The following is a 19,052-nucleotide window of genomic DNA, read 5'->3' as shown; positions in this document are numbered from 1 at the left end:
CCTTCTCATGATCAGCACCATGGAATTAATGGTTCTATATAAAATAATAATAATAATATTAATAATAATAATTGATCAGGGGAGAATCAACTTTGAGTAAAATTTCCTGAAATTCAAACAGATTGTAATTCGATTCGTGTGGACTGGCCAAAAATATAATGCTTGGCACAATTTCACACACTGCTGAAGAAACAAAGAGCGGACTAATGGTGCCAGGCGTGGTCAGGTAGGCTTTCCGATAATGCCGTATAGATATCACATTACATTATCAGCCAATCTGCTGGACTATCACAGCCAGCATAAAAACTGAGGGCCAGGAAAGCAGAGACATTTTATGATATTATAGCCTAAATATAAAAAGGTCAAAGTGCACAGATCATTCCACCTACGGATACAAAAAGGCCACATACTCTCCTCATTCCCATTCCCCTGACGCTCCTCTCCTGTCTCCGGTGCAGACTCTCTGCAGTGAACAGCTGAAGAGATGAAATGACGTAATCGCGTCAGCTGTTTCACATGCTTATTGGTGGAAGAAGGGGATGGCGGTCCCTCCTCCACCAATGCACTCACTGCTGTATGCAGCCTGAGGATGCAGACAGCAGGCGGGGTGGGCACAGTGAGGCCCATGGACCACTGTTTTTAGCCCCTCTGCTATCTCGGTCAGCAGGCCTGACTGGAACAGATGTGGCCCACGAGGCCCACTTTGACCAGGTCTATTGTAGATGGTTTAAACGTGTAAAAGTGTCATTCTTCCAATTAGCGTGAAACACTTCTCATGGTAATTTCAGGCTGCCCCCAAAATCTGCCATGACCAGCTTATCTGAGATGTTTTTTTACCAGGACATTTCTCCAAGTGTCTGAAGTAGTCCATAAGTTAAGTTCAGAGAGTGGTCAGCAGTCACTCTCATCTTCAGAACTTCCTTCATACTCTAACTCTCACTCTCTCCAGTCAGGCTCAACACAGCATTAATCCAGGACAGGACAGCCCCTCAATGCCCATTTGGTTCACGCTACTGATAAAGCACAGCAGAGCTCACGTTCGCTCTCCTGTCATGATTGTAGTCTATGGCCCCATCGGCACATGTGTCCAGACACCGTTTTGAGGGGAATTTTGGACATCTGCCCTGATGGGGACACAGAACGCAATGTGAAAGCACCCTTTCTGTTGGTACCCCAATGCTCCTGTTGTTACTTTCTTTGATAGCAAAACAGGCAAAACTGGTTCACCATAATTTTTCCTTCATAACTGGACAGATTGATATCCCTAAAGGTTAACTGACTTTAAATTACACTTTGTATTTCCTCTACACTAGAGCTCCAGTGCGAGCTGCAGTGACAATAACCATACACCTTAAATTTATTCAGGCATTGATTATTCCCAATGACTTCCCCATATACTTGTACAATGGGCTTGGCCTAGAGTGCCTATGCGGTTTAATGCAGCATGGTGGCTCAGTGGTAAGTACCCTTGCAGCTCTGTGGTCCTGTTTTCAAATCCCAGCAAGGGAAACATCTGCAGGGAGTTTGTATGTTGTCTCTGTGTTTGCATGGTCCAAATGAAATGAAAAGCGGTGGCACTCACCGGAATAAAGTCCAAACTTTATTGGTCCAAAAAATGTTTAAAACATCTCAGGCAGGTGGGGGGCTAGAGAGTGCAAAAACGACGGCCGTTTCGCGCCGTGTTGCGCTTCTATGGGTATTGGCTCTATGAATCACCAGAGGTGCTTGGCTTTCTCCATTTCTGTGTTTGCATGGGTTTTCTCTGGGTTCTCTGGTTTCCTAGAGACATACTGATAGGCCTGATCTTTCTTTCCTACAGTGAGGGTAGAGTCAAGGATCTCCCGTACCCAGTGGATAGTTGGTTTCAATTGAAGCACTTGCTATGCCCAACATACATCTAAGGGTATGATCACATGTTTGGGATTTGCCATGTATTTTTCAAAGAATCTGCACAGTTACATGAATATTTGCCCATGTCTTGGTTTGAAACAGGACCATATAGGGCAGAAAATATGATTTTTTAGATGTAAGAAAAGAATTCAGTTTTTTCTTACTAGAAATCCTTTGCTTTACGTTTCTTTCTTTTCAAATGAGCAGTGTCAGAAACCCAGCTGGTAAATTCTTTTTTTTTTGCTAAATGTAAAGGCACGGAATCCGACAGGTCTGATAACCTGAAAGATGTCTAAGCGATCACGTGATCTGTGTGATTAAATTAAAGAAAAACCCAAACCAGTCTTGGCTTTACCCTAAAATCCAAACATATATTCTTCTTCCTCTCTTCCTTAGTATTCATAGATCCCAGATAATATCTAATGAAAGAATTGGTAACAGTACACGCACACTGTGGTCACCAGCCGGGTTTCTGTGGATCCGATACTATAAACATTTTATTAGACTTTTTTTATTTGACATTTATCTGGCCCAGTAAGAAGCTGCATAATGTGATAAGTATGTGATACTCCTATAAATGCCATTCAGTTTTAAGGAAGGAAGTAAAGAGATTCTGGATTGTAGATTTTTAGAACTCCATTAGGGTTGAAATCACATTTGATAGATTTGTTGTAGAATTTTCAGTGACTGTACCATTCATCTGAATGGAGCTTGACATCATGTTTGTACTTGCCACCACAACATCCACGTGTGTGAATATATCCTTAGTAATCTCCAGTGGGAAACATTTCACCAAATGTATGCAAACAAAATGTGGTTGCATCTTCTGATCGAGTAATTTTTACAATAAATATAAAGGTGGAGTCTTCTCCTTATGATCTGGTTGGGGTTGAGGGTCTCAATATAAGATAGTAGGGGAAATTGCAATATGCCCAATGCAATCTCATAAAGGCAACCCCAGTCAATATGTCGCAGAGAAGATATCTTCATTGGGGATGCCCATCTATGAGGAAGAATGGAGAGTTACTCTATATGAATGGCTTCTGTTCTGGCAAATTAGAGTAACACTTGAATTACGAGGAGGACTTTGACGACACAGCGTCACCCTGGCCTGATGTGGGGGTGAATTATTCTTAATTATGCCAGACATATTTTTCCTTTGTTTGGTAGGTCATTGGTAGTGTTGAGCGATACCTTCCGATATTTGAAAGTATCGGTATCGGATTGTATCGGCCGATACCGATACCCGATACCAATACAAGTCAATGGGACACAAATATCAGAAGTGATCCTGGATAGTTCCCAGGGTCTGAAGGAGAGGAAACTCTCCTTCAGGCCCTGGGATCCATATTCATGTGTAAAATAAAGAATAAAAATAAAAAATAGGGATATACTCACCCTCTAACGCGCCCTGGTTGTAACCGCTACAACCGGCAGCCTCCGTTCCTAAGAATGAGCGAGTGAAGGACCTTCGATGACGTCGCGGTCACGTGAGCGGTCACGTGAGCTGTTACGCGACCAATCACAAGACCCCGACGTCATCGCAGGTCCTTCACTCGCTCATTCTTAGGAACGGAGGCTGCCGGTTGCAGCGGTTACAACCAGGGCGCGTCCGAGGGTGAGTATATCCCTATTTTTTATTTTTATTCTTTATTTTACACATGAATATGCATCCTGATCCCGATTCCCGATATCGCAAAAATATCGGAACTCGGTATCGGAACTCCGATACCGCAAATATCGGCCGATACCCGATACTTGCGGTATCGGAATGCTCAACACTAGTCATTGGACATGAGCCATTGTTTCATGAGCCTGCACGTTGACTCTTGTATGTTAGTCTGTGGAATGCTTGGTGATTACATATTGTATCAGCCCCCTGCAAGTTTACTAGACTACACATCTTGAAGGACAAATATGCAGGTTAATTGAGCAATCTAACAATTATGGATTACCTCCCCCCAGCTTCCCTCAATGCTGTGGGAGAATGTTCTGAATGAGAGCTGTGGAGTATAAAATGGGGGCTCCCTCTATCTCTACAAAAAGTCTGCATGACATCAGCCTAAGGGACCACAACTCTGGCTGGTGGAATATCTATCTGCTCCACTGCCCATCACTGAACCCACAAAGATGTTTGGAGAACCCAGGTTGGGACAATCAGGTCACCTGGCCACATACCTCACTATATTCATTCTGCTGCTGAAGTTGGATGCTACCTCCTCTCTGTGGATGTCCTCCAAAAGCGCAGTGCTATTGGTTGAGGTAGTGGGCCCTGGATGCCCCATAGTTGCAAAGACTCTAATTCCCAGCAATCCAGCAGAAGGGTGAGTCATTTGCACCATCTTGTGTACTGGCTGGGACTGTAGTATATGTTGTTGGCTGTTGGGGATCCAATAAAGTATTACCGCAGTGTGTTACCTTCACCTTGTGTTGTCTGGGTAGTATTCTTCCCATGGAGAAGGAGTACAGGCATTCAATGGGATGAATCCTGGCCCATGCGGTCTTCCCAAAGACAGCCAGGCCAGCAGATGAGAGCACCCACTGACCCTCATTTCTCCTCAATGACCAATTAGTTGATCCTACAATTTCCCGAGCCTTGTGGTCGGTGGGTGTCAAAATGAACTGTTTACCGGGGATGCCATTATTTTTAAAGTGTTTATGTCTGATGAAATAACTTCTTAAGCCTCCTTAAAGGCCACCCAGGCTGAAGATCATATCAGTGACCCCAACACCAGTAATCGAAGTGCCCCTCCTCACAAGTGCAGTATTTATTTGCCAAAGTTTTCCAAGCCTACATGTTGCTCCAGTCCCACTCATCACTGTCTCAGAGTCCCCACTAACCCAGCCTAGTCTCCTTGCTTTGTATACAGTTGAACCGATTCCCTGTATGCTCTTTATCTCAGTTTTGAGACACCAACATTCAATTTCTCATTTTGCTATGATTATCAATTGATTCTACTTTTCATAATGGGTAAATTAAGCTCTATAGGCTTAGAAAATAAAGTTTGCAACTGGATCGAAAACTAGCTGAAGAGAGATGTGTGTGAATGAATTCTACACCAAGCGATCTCCGGTTATAAGTGGTGAACCCCAGGGCTCAGTGCCGGGTCCACTATTATTCAACTTATTTATTAATGAGATAGGAGACTGGATTAATAGAGTAGTTTGCATTTTTGCAGATGCCACCAAACTTTGTAGTAAAATGCAGTCTACAAAGGATGTGTAACAACTCTGCTGGCATCACTGCATGGCCTCCCATCCCCCACCTGCATTACACTCAAACTCACTTACTTCTCTGGGCCTTGTTGTGACTTCTCTCTGCTGCCAGCTCCATGCTGTGTGCCTCATGTCTGCTGTTTGCTCTGTGCATGCTCTGTGTGCATAGGGGGGTGGCGCCGGCAACTCCTGTTTCTTATAGAGACTGTGTGCACCTTGCTAAGGTGTCCCTGGCCAATCACCATGAGGCTTCCTGTATTTAAGACATCCCCACCCATTGGTGGGGGCCTGTGCAACTTACTCCCTCAGTCTGTTCTTAGCTGCTGAGGTGCCAGGCCCTGTCTCGCTTACTCTCATGTCCACCACCCAGGAGGGCGTTGTACCCTGGTCTGTTTTCTGTGTAGCCACCCAGCGGGGGTTCGTACCCTGGCCTATGTCCGCCACCCAGAAGGGTGTCGTACCCTGGCTTGTGTCCATGTCTCTATGTCTCTGTGCCTAGTCTCGTTCCTGACTCTTAGTCTTGTCCCGTTCCTGTGTCCCTTTATATCCCTGTCTTGGTTTGCCTTTTCTGCTGTGTGTACTCTGTGTCTTGCTTTGCCCTGCTCTGCCCTCTGTGTCTTGCTTTACTCTGCTTTCGGCTCCGCTCTCTGCAACCTTGCTTTGCTCCTTGCTCTGCATTCTGTGATCTTGCTCTGCACTCAGGTCTGCTCTCTGTAGCTTTGCTCTGTATTCTGACTTTGCTGTGCACTCTGTGGCCCTGCTCTGCGGCTCCGCTCAGCTCTCACTCTGCGGCTCCGCTTCTTGTGGTTCTACTTTGCTCCGCTCCTTGCGGTTCTACCTGGCTCCGCCTCCAGCTCTTGGCTCCATCCTTCATTTCTAGACTTGGCTCCGCCTCCAGCTCTTGGCTCCGCCTCCCTTGTTTCTGCACTTGGCTCCGCCTCCAGCTCTTGGCTCCACCCCTGCGTTTTTTTCTTTCTTTTTTTTTGCATTTGGCTCCGCCTCCTGCGTTTCTGCACTAGGCTCCGCCTCCTGCTCTTGGCTCCGCCTCCTGCATTTCTGTCCTTGGCTCTAGCTCCTGTGCTTTCGCTCTTTTGGTCTTTCTCTACCTATTCTTAAGTCCTCCTGTCTGAACAGGTTCTTACCTGTTTTACATACCTGCCTGCAGACCGGTCCCTACCGGTTCTTCCAGTGTACCAGTCTTGTCCGTCTGTCCTGCCAGAGATCCAGCCATACCTGCCTGCCTACCAGAGAGCCAGCTGTGTCCGCCTGCCTGCCAGTATCTCTGTTGTACCCGTCTGCCTGCCTGTGTCCCAGCCGTGCCGCCTGTCTGCCGGAGTGCCAGCCGTGCCAGCTTGCTTGTCTATGTTCTGTTCTCCGGTGGGATCAGCAGCCACAGCCAGACACCACCCTGGAGTGGTACCTGGTAGCTTCCTATTACACAAGTCTGACCTCACCATCGGAGGCTCCAGCGAACACCTAGGAAGCTACTTAGTTACGCCCCTTCCAGGGAAGTTTGGTCTGTGGTCCAGTGGGGCCACTCCCCCGCACGCCTGCGCCAACCAGTCTGGGCGCGAGCGTGACAGGATGTTTATAAGTTACAAGTAGACTTTGAAAAACTGAGAATTGTCCATATACGGTATGTAAATTTATGGGATCTAAGTGTTCACAGGGGAGTAAAACTAGGAGAGTGACTTGTAAAGAAAGATCTGGGAGTACTTGTAGATCACAGACGATATAACAGCATGCCACGCCAATCAGTTGCTTTTATGGCCAGCAGGATATTATCATTTATTACGAAAGGCATGGACTCACTGGAAAGAGACGTGATACTACCACTTTACAAAGTGTTAGTGTGACCTCATCTCAAACATGGAGTTCAGTTCTGGGCACCAGTTCATACAAAGTTAGAAAAAGTACAAAGAAGAGTCGCAAAACTGATAAGGGGCGTGAAAGGTTTTAGTTATGAAGTGAGATTAAAAGAATTACATTTATTTAGTCTTCAGAAGAGGCGACTAAGGGAGGACATGATTAACTTGGGCAAATACATAAGTTGCCCATGTAAAAAAATATAGTGAAAGTGATTCTATGTAAAACCCCTTAAAAATACAAAAGGACATTGCTTCCAACTGGAAAGAAAACATTCAATCTTCATAGGAGACAAGGGGTCTGTATCATGAGAACTATTAATCTGTAGACTTGAATAGACCCATAGACTTGAATGCGTGCACGTGATTTGATTTGCAGAGCCACTCGCAGCATGCTTCATTTTTTTTCTTATGCCCGATCGGCATGAGAAAAAAAAAATCACAGACCTGCACTGCCCCATATTATAACATTGGGCTGAGCGTTATCTGATAAAACATTGGATAGCACTCGGCAGTGTTGTACATCAGTGTGAGCGAGCCCATAGAGGAAGGCCAGTGGATAGTAAGAGTCTGGCTAACCTGAGGTCTAGTAAGAAGCCTGTTATTACAAGACCAGTATGTTCAAGATGATCAGTGACAATCTTGGTGGACTCTTGGAAGAGAGTACCATGTAAAATGGACCGAGTCTTCCTTCTACACGGGTACCTTTTCGCTCACACTGCCATTACCATGGCCAAGTTCCATCCCATGTTTTATCTGATAACACTGGGCCCAATTTTATATTATTCAATTGCTGCATGCTGCGAGTACCTCTGATATTCGGATGACGCGCAACCATATAAATCTTTGGGTGCGTGTGAAACATCGGAAATGCACTCCGATGTCATCAGAGTGTAGTGATAAGCGAATGAGCGTGCCATTGCTCAATACAACAGGGTGCTCGATTGAGTATCGCAGTTTCTCGAGCGCCATGTCTCTGACATGCATGTTTTAGCGGCTGTTAGACAGCCAATAAACATGTGAGGCTTGCCCAACAAATACACTAATGCCATAGCCATGTTGGCTACTGGCATTACTGTGATTGGCCAAATACATCAAGTCATGGAGTCTTATTTGAGACCCAATGCCACGATGCTCAGCACACTGTCCAATGGAAGCAGTTCGGGGAGAGTCGTTTTATGAGGGAGAGCTTTTTAAAAAAAAAATAAATTGGTGAACTAGGGGTAGTGTGTGAGTCTTTATTCACATAAAGTGTTTTTATTCTGTGTGCATGTTTTTTTGGGAGGGATTACTGGTTTAATAGTGGTGGTATCGGATTAGACACCTTTCCATTACTAACCCCAAGAGTTGATGCCAGCTGGCATTACACAGCTGACATTAACCCCCCAAAATATGACCCAATTTCCACCACATCAGAGCAATCAGTAAGAGGTGGGCAAAGCACCAGATGCGACACTAGATGTGCCAATTCTGGAGCGGCTCTGGGCTTGTATTTTTAGGCTGTGAAGGGCCCAATAGCCAAGGACCTTCCCAGCCTGATAAAAAAACACAGCTATCTGTTTTACCTTGGCTGGTTATCAAAAATAGGGGAAACCCCATGTCATTTTTTAAAATTATTGAATTATTTAGTTCCCAGCAGCAACCTGGGAGTCAGATATACATCCAGGCATCTTCTCCATGCTGTTTCCATTCCAATTGAGCGCTGTTTCCATCCATTTCAGCGATTTTCCTGCCCACAGCTCTCCTGTTGGGGTATCCCAGAAAAATGTTTTTCCATTGACTTCCATTTTATTCGTTACTAGTGTGATTCACGTTCAGTGTGAGCAAGGCCTAAAGGTTCAAATGTTGCACTTCAAATGGCTAGTTAAAGTTGACCCATGCAGAGGACAACTGTACTACTTTTATGTTTCCTTTTAAAGGCGAATCTAAGTGGTCCTTAAAGAGAAAGTCCTTAGGAAAGGTAATCAATATCAGATCTGTGTAATCCCGTACCTGACACCCCCACCAATCAGCTGTTACTGTATTAATGGAATGACTCATTGTATGGAGGCAGAACAACATAGCTCTGTACACTGCATAGTGGCCATTCTCAGGTACTGCAGCTTGGCTTACGTTCACTTTAATAGGAGTTGGCCTGAGCAGCAGTACCAAAAAACGGCCACTGCACAGTGTATGGAGCTGGGGTTCTGTTTATATGTAGCCACAAGTTGGCCAGCTACCAGTTGATCAGTGGGGGTGTCAGGTTTCGGACCCTTATCAATTTGATATGCTATGTGTGGGTCATCAATATCTAAGTCCTGATGGTTTTTATTATGAAAACCTTCCCATTAAAATTATATGTTTTTAAATTTTTTTTACAGGATATTTTTGTGTTACAACCACCATAAATTTTACCGTTAACTAAGTTAAAACATTTTCTAACTTTTCAAAGTACATAAGTCATGCGTCTCTGTGTGGTCTGTTGTGTCTTAAGACTAATTATAATGACTTTAAGTTTAAGTGGGAGTAACATCCATGTGCTCAGTGTTTGTAATTTAAAAACACATTTAGAAAACTCTCCATATTTGCAAAGGTTAAACCTGTCTACGAATGTTTGTATAGAATGTAATTTAAACTCTCCGTTCTGCTTATCCAGCATGACCTTGGTCCAGACAATGATTTCTAAAGGGAATTTTTTAGCTAATCGAGTATTTCCCATAAAAGGTCACATTGTTTTTGATAGCCAGTAGTCATAAATATCTTATATAATCTCAATAAATTACATGGAAGTGGCTAAACCATTCATGCATTAATGCTAAATCTTTAGGAAGAGTTAAGGTCCCATCTATGTAAAGAGCCTCCATCCTTTGGTAAACAGTTTGGAAAGTCGTTGTAAGGTCATGAATCCTAGATTTCTGGTTTTAACTTTTTTTTTTAATTTTAGTTTCCCTATTTTTATTGTACAATACATTTTTATTATAATGAAGACAAAATTATAATGAGGGCTGGGAACAAGGAAAGTGGAATAACCATCAGGGATGTGAAGTTGTAGTGGAAACTGTGCACATAATTGAGAGAGACAAAAACCCAACTATAAACTGAAACCTGAGATAGCTTTCCAATAGTTGCAATACCCATCTCTCTGATGTGCCGTGGCCATGTTAAAGATAGAGTAACATTATTTTAAGAGTGCTTTCAACATTGATTGTATGCAAATTGCCTCTTCTGAGAAAAAAAGAGGACTTAAACTCTATAGCGCCACCTGTTGGAAGTAGCGATCCTACAAGTCCCAATCAACCCTTTAACAAGTCGTGCAATATGACTAAGGTTAAAAGCCAAATCAGTATCTCAATTCGCAGACACGGTGTTTCGGGCTGTTGGCCCTCGTCAGTGCGAAGCATGAGAACTAATTTGGCTAGGTGAGAGGCTGTGGACTGGGGTCTAAAGGGTATCGTTTCTAATTATGGAGAGTGACATACCATCTCTGGCTTGTCAAGGTAAGGAGGCTTATTCGCCGTGCAATGCTCCTCTGGGAAATATAATATGCAAATTGCCTCTTCTGAGAAAAAAAGAGGACTTAAACTCTATAGCATTGATTATCACTGTAGCTTTTCAGCGCTGGGGTCCCAGGTTCAAAGCCCGCCAAAGACAACATCTGCAAGGACTTTGTATGTTCTATCCTTGTTTGCATGGGTTTCCTCCCACATTCCAAAAACATACTGATAGGGAATTGTTAACCCTAATGTGGACAGTGATGATGATGTCTTTAATGTACTGTGGAACATGATGGCACAATATATGAAAGCACAATAATTTCACATATTCCCTGCTGACAAAATTGTGTTGAGGGTGAAAATGAAGAATAATCTTGCAAGAAAGTCAGGAATCAGAAAAGTTACGTTTAAAGAGTTTTTTTTCACTTTTGGTCAACCCTTTATTAAAGGCTACAGGGTGCTCTATAAATTAAAAAACAATCTGAGCAACCTGATGCCATTCGGAAATTGGTTGTCAATAGAGATGAGTGGATCGAATTTTGGGACTCTGGTCCAGCATCCGGGTCAATGGTACCTGGCGGTTACAAATCTCTTACATTCCAAAGCCCACAGTTATGTTTAGCCAAGGCTGATGCAATGTCATTTGTGAGTCATATCGCACTTACTGACATGGCTCCAGCCCTGACAAATCAAATCCCTTGCTGGGGATGCAGGAAGGTAATATTTTTGTGGGTCTCCAATCCAGCTGCCAGGTACCACTGAACTGGACGCTGGTGTTACATTGTGACGGTCTTTGGTAAGGAATAGGGCCTCAAACTGTCAATTGAACTGGGACCCTAAGCTTTTACCTCCCCCAGGAGGCCTGGGACATACAGTATATGTTAGTGTATAAACACATAAGACAAACATGGATAACAAAAAGCAAACTACATACAAAAACACTCACCATGAGTAGAGAGGAATAAAGGGAAGGATAGGAAGGTACAAACCATATGGGAATAGGATAATGGAGAATGCATACACCCAAAAACAGCAAGAAATAATCTCCAGCAGCAACTACGAACTCCAACTTCAGCAGACCAACCCCAGCAAGCCAGGAAGTAAATTTTCACAGGCAGGAAAGAGAAGGTCTGGACAGGTTTTATAGAGAGAGAAAATGAGCAGGTCAGGAGCAGCTCTGAGATGGAGCTGCATGTCTCTAACCAGCATACAAAGATTTTTTAACCTCTTCAGTACCAAAGGAAATAAAGACTATTAAATATGAGGAACAAAACACACAGGCTAAATGGAAGACCTGCGATTCCCGATGCACAATGATTGTCTAACTCCAGATCTCCCAGGAAGTAACACAATCATCACAGCTGGACTGAAGTCTAGCGAATCAATCCATTTATCTATAGTTGTCAAGCAGTGGACAATCCCTATAAGCAGAGTATGCTACTCTTGCGTTCTGATCACATCTTATTTTTTCTTATTACATTTAGCACTTACATGGAGTAAATAACCATCCATCATACCCTGATTCAGCTGCATTAGTTACCTCTTGAATCCATGGGGGGTGCATAAAAATCCGCACAGGTCCAAATTAAGGTCTCTGTGGGTCCCTGACTGAAATTAACAAACCATGAATTTCTTGCAATTGATTCCCTATGGCGCAATATGGTTGACAGAGGGTACCCCCATCTAACTATTTAGATGTTATGATCTCTGTGCACCATAACATCTAAAGGGTTAAACTGCTGTTTTCAGAGCTAGCTCCAGTCACAGCAATTACAGCTGGGTGCCTGCTACAAAAAAGATGGCCGGCGCTCATGTGGTATGGAAGGGCTCAACGTGTGAGCCTTCTGCATACAAATATTGGAGTGCAAAAAACATCACTTCTGCAAAAGTGCACAACGCTAGTAGAAAGAAAATGTGGCCATTTGATTGATCAAAAGTATTGAAAGTTTAGTAAAACATTCAGAAAATATTTATTATTCTTGTATCAATATTTTGTAACTACAGGCTTCAGTGTTCTTGAACTATTATTTGGACTCATATTTTGTTCTGTTATATATATATATATATATATATATATATATATATATAATTTTTTTCAAATGTATTGTGCTTTGCTAACTAATAAAATATGATGTTCATTATATACAGACATCACTTTCCATAAAAAATTTTTTGCAGGACGACGTTGATAAATGATGACATTATCATCATTCTCCCAAACGAAGTTACTTTGTTCCCCTGTACATTTAAAATCAACACCGGAGTGCACTTTAGGGTTGAGGCGAGTCAAAAGCATAGAGACGGAAAGCAATTGTGAGGAAGTTCTGGAAACTGTCACCAAAAGTGCGGTTCTCATTTGTTTGTTGTCTCACAAGCCATAATTAAAGTAGAAAAAGAAAAGACAACACAATAATACAAAAGGCTGTGTGCCGGGACTAAAACTTTTTTTTTTTGTTCAATAGATAAATAAATGTTAACAAATTGTATTTTTGTAAAAATATACATTTTGTAGTGGAAGGTATAAAACTACAATTTCTTCTGTATTGATTCAATATTATAATGCTTCAATAAATATATATACACATATAAATACATACATAAATATACACACATATGTTTGTGCATATTTATAGATTTTTATATTTATATAGATATAAAGCATAATAAAAGTATGTAAAAATAGAAAACTAATATACAGTGTCTACTTTTGGTTATAGGTATAAAAAAATTGAAAACTAATATATTTACACATATAAATACATACACTTATATATCTATCTATCTGTCTATATATATACTTATATATATACACAAACATACACATTTATATGTATATTTACATAGCTATAAAACGTAATAAAAGCGTCTAAAATTAGAAAACTTAGAATAAGCCTGTAACTATATTCAGTTAACAAAATCTTAACATTTTTCAAAATGGTAAATTAAATTTATAAATTAAAAAAAAAGAAAGAAAGAAAAAAAAAATATATGCATCTATTATACATTTTATATATTGAATGTTTTCTATATTTACTTCATGGCTACTAAAATAATGAAATAGGTGCACATTCATCTCATTAAGAAAATGATTTATTGCAATTTCCTTTTACTTTGCACCCAAGTCGGCAATATTTTCAGTCTCAGGTCAGAAAGACCTGGCTAGTCTCAAACCTGACTACACAGAACATTTAACACTGTCACTGGCTCGGACCAGCTTAGTCAATGTCTCCTTCTGTTTTTAAAGTAATGGTGCTATATATTTTCTAGATATCAAAGAGCCAACATAAAGGCACCTGGGGATTCTGGTATGGTTATTTTAACTTGCTTCAAAGCTAAGAACGTCGATGAAGTATAAGTGTTAAATGCAAAGTAAAATACCAAATTTGAGCGAGTGTAATAACTATGGAGAACTAGGATAACACAGAGGTTAGAAACTGAAAGGGTATACATGGGTTGATTTATTTTAAAAAGATCTGTTCAATATTTTCTGGATGAAAGTAACATTTTTGTTCCATATTTCAGTATATTCTTTGACATCTCACACGGTTTTTAATTGCTTTTCTAAGGCATAGGTCACACGACTGTATTTTCTCCCATCCGAGAAAATTGGTACAATCATGCCAATGACACTCTGATTAAAGTTTGATCAGAGTGTGATCCAATTTTCTCGGATGATAAGAACATGGGAAAACATTTTTCCCCATCTTCTCCATTCTGTGAGGCAGTGAAAATCAAACTGTAATCACATATCATCCAAGTACAGTCCAATTTTTTCACGGACTCATTGACTTGCATGGTCGAGGGCGAACCGATTTACGGATGCAAATCGTGCATGCTGTGATTTTTTTTCCTTGGACAGAGTCAGTTTGAGGAAAAAAATCAGACATGAGAACGGCCCCATAGAATAACAAATAAAGTTTTGTCAGATCACTTTTGGACCGGAAATACGGTCGTTTGTACAGATAGAGCCCTAATATTTAGAAAGGCAGATTATCAGTGATCTCCATCTGAGGTTCTGCTGACTCCTGGAATCTAAAGTGCAAGTGAGGCTTCAAGGTAACTAAACTTTTTAAGAAGGAATATAAACCAGCTCACCCGTGATGCATAAACCAATCCTCGGGAGCATGGACCCGCTGTGTTCAGGCGTATAGAGTCCAAAAAAGAAAAGAATGTCCATCATGTCATGATTAAGGGAGCTTAGTCTCCAGAAACGTGTTGAGATTCTTACCCATATGGCTTGTGCTGAAGTCTGTATCCTCTATGCTTAAAAGTATGTGAATAAAGAAATCTCTTTTTTACGGATTCGGTGAAGCTGGACATTCTTTTCTTTTTTGAACTAAACTTTTTAACAACTTTTGATATTTTGTAGCTGTAGCCCATTGTTAGTCAGTGGGATCCAGGTTCTGAGTCACATAGAGATTGCTCAATCCAAGGGTCAGAAGCAGTCAACTTATGCTCAAGCCTAAGCAAAATGATGTTCGGGCTCAATGGAAAAGCTATGGCTTTGTACACCACTCTGAGTGCCTGAGCATAAGCTTAGCACTTGTGACCTATAATGTGAGCGAGCAGTGAGAGTCTCAGGACCCCACAATGATCAGCAGGACTGAACAGGGGCTGCAGCATTTCAAAAAACGTTTCAAAGTTAAAATTTTCCTCCACCATCATTCTTCCTTAGCGTCTGATGTCTCACAGCAGCATAAGCTTTGATGTCACTACATGTCGCTCGCTGCCCTGAGATGTGAGGCGCTTCTGAAAGCTCGATGCAGAGACCGGAGCAGTGGGGGAATGAGGAGAATGGAGGAATATGGGGAGTGCAGTATTTTAACACTAATGCTGGCACCCCTGCATGGTTCCCCTTCCCCTCCATGCAGAGACGCCAACATATTCACCACCACAGCCGTGCAGCATTCTTTCCACCTCCTGCTTCCCCTCCCTGCTTCTTGCAACCCGGTGGCATGCCTCGTGGCGCACATGCTCTCACCTGTTCTTAAAGGGGCAGTGCAAAGTGTGAAAATGTCCCCAACCAATAGATGGAAGGCATCTTGTTTAAAAGGCAACCTCCCCACTAGGGAGGTGCCTGAGCAACCCCTGTAGCTTCACTATAACTCTTGTGTGTGCAACTGTATGTTGCCAGGTACCTTGTCCTACTCCATTGTAGTTAGTATGTTAGTCTGATTCTGTTCCTGTATTCCTGGATAGTGTGTATGTTACCCTGCAAGCCACTCCAGTGGTACCTGAACCCTGAAGCCGCACTGGCAGAACCTGCACCTGAAGGCGCATCGGCGATACTGCACCTGTCTGAACGGGTTCCGAATCCAGCCATGTCTGTAACTTTGAATCCAGTCCGTGTCAATGTACCTGTCTCCTTGGGGTCAACTGCTGCATTACCGAGGACTGACTAGGAGTAGTACATCATGCCTACCTGCAGATCAAACCTGTCTCTACTATCAGGAGCTCCAGTGAAAAGCAGGAAGCTGCTTAGCTACGCTCCTTCTAGGTAAGCCCGACCCTGTGGCACAGTGGGTCCACGAACCATGTGTGCCTGACAGTTTGCTCATGCCAGGGATCCCGCTGATCCCAAGAACCCTCAGATATTGGAGCTATCATAGCTACAAACAAGGGATTTAAAACTGTAAAACCGTATCGGTTTTAAATCCTTTGTCATTTTAATGGAAACAGATTAAAGAAGTATTTACCTTGGATGTGCCATCTTTTCCATCTTGCCCCTGGTTCGACATTGCTGCACTGCACCAGCCTGAGACATGGCACCCTTCGGTCCGATCCTCTTGTCGACATTTGAACTAGCCTGATCAAGCTCCTTCACCCCCCTTTTTTTCCTAGGTGAAATGTGCCCAGGGTGAGAGTGAAACTTCTTCACTGCTGACTATGAATGTATCCATAAAGACAATGCACACGGCATTCAAGGATTCTATATGGTGCCCAAGTCAGGTTTCCAGCCCGTCAGTAGGATAATAACAAATCACTTGGCACTCAGAGTTTCTTTGCAAGATGAGAATGAGTATTCCTTTTATTTGTGCATCCAGTTCAAAGATTTAAACGTTTTCGGTCCATACACAAGACCTTCATCAGAAATATCTTAAACAAAACTGGAAGCAATAAACAAGGGGGGTGTGAAAGTCGAACGGCCTGAACTGGGTGAACCCAGAACGAAAATAACCCCTGGAGCGTCTCTGGGATCCTGGATGAATGCACTGGGGAGAGGCGAGAACCCGCCGTTATGGGTGACGCTTAGGTAACCAGGTCCGTGGCGCTAGGTCAGGAGCTCCCGGGGGCCGCTGAATGTATCCATATCATGTGGAGGTTCCCTTATATGCCATATGATCGTATATTTAATATGGAATATGGACTGTTGTGAATTCCGTTCTTGGGCTCCATCCTGTGGTTGCGAATGGTATTTTTGGGAGTTCTGCTCTTGGGCTCCCTCTGGTGGTTTCAAGTGGAACTTAGCAGCTGCGTTCACTAATCGGTTCCCTGGCCTTTGTTATTTAACTGGGCTTTTGGCTGTAGTGGATGCCAGCTGTCAATGTATTTCCTGTGGATTCAGTTCTTTCCTGGAAGTTCTCTGTTGGCCAGTCCATTTTCAGCTTAAGATAAGTTGCTAGTTTTTGGGTGTTTCCCTGCTTATGACCTTCTGTTCAGTTTAATTTTGTCTCTTTTGTCCAGCTTGTCATTATGAAATATTCCGGCTAGTTGGAAGCTCTGGGGTCGCAGATTTGCCCCTCCACACCGTGAGTCGGTGTGGTGGTTATTTTATGTAAACTCTGCGTGGACTTTTTAGTTTTTATACTGACCGCACAGTAGCCTTTCCTATCTCTGTCTATTTAGATAGTATTGGCCTCCTTTGCTAAAAAATCTAGTTTCATTTCTGAGTTTGTCATTTCCCTCTCCACTCACCGTCAATATTTGTGGGGGGCTGTCTTCCTTTGGGGGTTTCTCTGAGGCGAGATAGTTTTCCGTTTCCATCTTCAGGGGTAGCTAGTTCTTAGGCTGTGCAGAGGCGTCTAGGCAGAGTTAGGTATGCTCCACGGCTATTTCTAGTGTTGGTGTTAGGAGTAGGGATTGCGGTCAGTAGAGTTACCACCTCCTCAGAGCTAGTACATTATTTGTTTTACCCACCAGGTCATTTCAGTGCTGCTCCATATTCACTAGGTCATATCAGTGATTACTGTCTGTGGAGCTGCTACCTCCTCTAAGTTTGTCCATGATTGGTTTTACCCACCAGGTCATCTCAGTACCGCTCCATAACCACCAGGTCATAACAATGGACATTTCGGTCAATGTAATACATTGTCAGTCCATGAATGGCCAGCATGAATTTTACATTTTGACCTGCAGTCATGCTCCTTATGTATCACTGCATTGTGTTCTATATATGTTGTGATAATGAGTTCATAAGTGAAATTAGGATCTAAGGGGTAGCGTTTCTCCTTGTGCATAGTGGATAGTGGCATGCCAGTGTGAGGAGGCGTATAAGCCATGCAATGCTTCTCTGGGAAACTAGAACTCTTCTTTTCTGAAGAGGCAATTTTCAAGTCAAATTATGAGATGACAATGTGGCTGAAACCACATGGTGTGATAGAAAACCTGTTGTTCCAAAGCAATATGTATGGTGACAATTGTATATTACACCATACCATAAATAAAAGTAGCCCCAGCGGATAAAAAGTAATTATTGGAATCATTTTGGTTAGGTAATGCTTGATTTAGCATTAGCAAGAGTCTTTAATAGTGATGAGCGAGTAGCCTGAATACATGTGGGAATTCCCTAACAAACAGGCATTCCTCACATGTATTCAGCCTGTCTAGCAGCCATAAATCATGCAGCTGAGGCGATGAAAACTAATTCTCCGAGCACATCCATATACTCGGAGATCACCCGAGCAATGAGTATACTCGCTCATCACTAGTCTAGAATGAATTAGAGAGAAATCGAGTTTTCCTTCGACAGGAGTTGGTTGGAGTGGTGGTACTGAATTGGGCAGGGTGGAAGATGCCAAGTAGCCAAGCAGTAAGTTGCCAAGCAATATGTTGCTCCATGCCAGGAGCACAGTCTAATCAGTGTGATACTGACATGTATTAATTAGTGATGGGCGAACACTGATATGGTCGAATGCTCATTACTTGTAACAAGCTTTTCGTAATGCCCGGGTGCTCGACTCAACTAACGAGCGAAATGAAAGAAACTCTAGCATTCTTATGGTGGACCCTCCCAGAATGTCTGGAGGGGCAGTAAAATCGCTGACAGGCCAAGTTGCATTGCTAATGGGACTTCTGGGGGTAAGATCAATGAGATAGAGATGGATTAGAGGTAGAATGTAATAAAATCTAGAGCCGTTCAACCATTGAAAATAATGTTCCTTAGAGATTGAACCCGCGTTTAGGTTAAAATGGGGACCCACATCTATTACACTAGTTCTGCCTTTGTGTTTATGCACCTATGAGGATCCTGGTGATCACCATTCTGTGATCATCAAAGGAGAAGAGTGGCTTGTGAAGACACCCCTCTTGTATGGTTGCTTTAATCCTTGAAGTAACCCTCGACTTTGCCTTATCCTTCAAACTGCACATCCATGCTCTTGACACATCT

Source organism: Ranitomeya variabilis, chromosome 2 (genome assembly GCF_051348905.1).
Source record: "Ranitomeya variabilis isolate aRanVar5 chromosome 2, aRanVar5.hap1, whole genome shotgun sequence".
In the NCBI taxonomy this organism is placed as follows: Eukaryota; Metazoa; Chordata; class Amphibia; order Anura; family Dendrobatidae; genus Ranitomeya; species Ranitomeya variabilis.
This window is presented reverse-complemented; position numbering follows the sequence as displayed.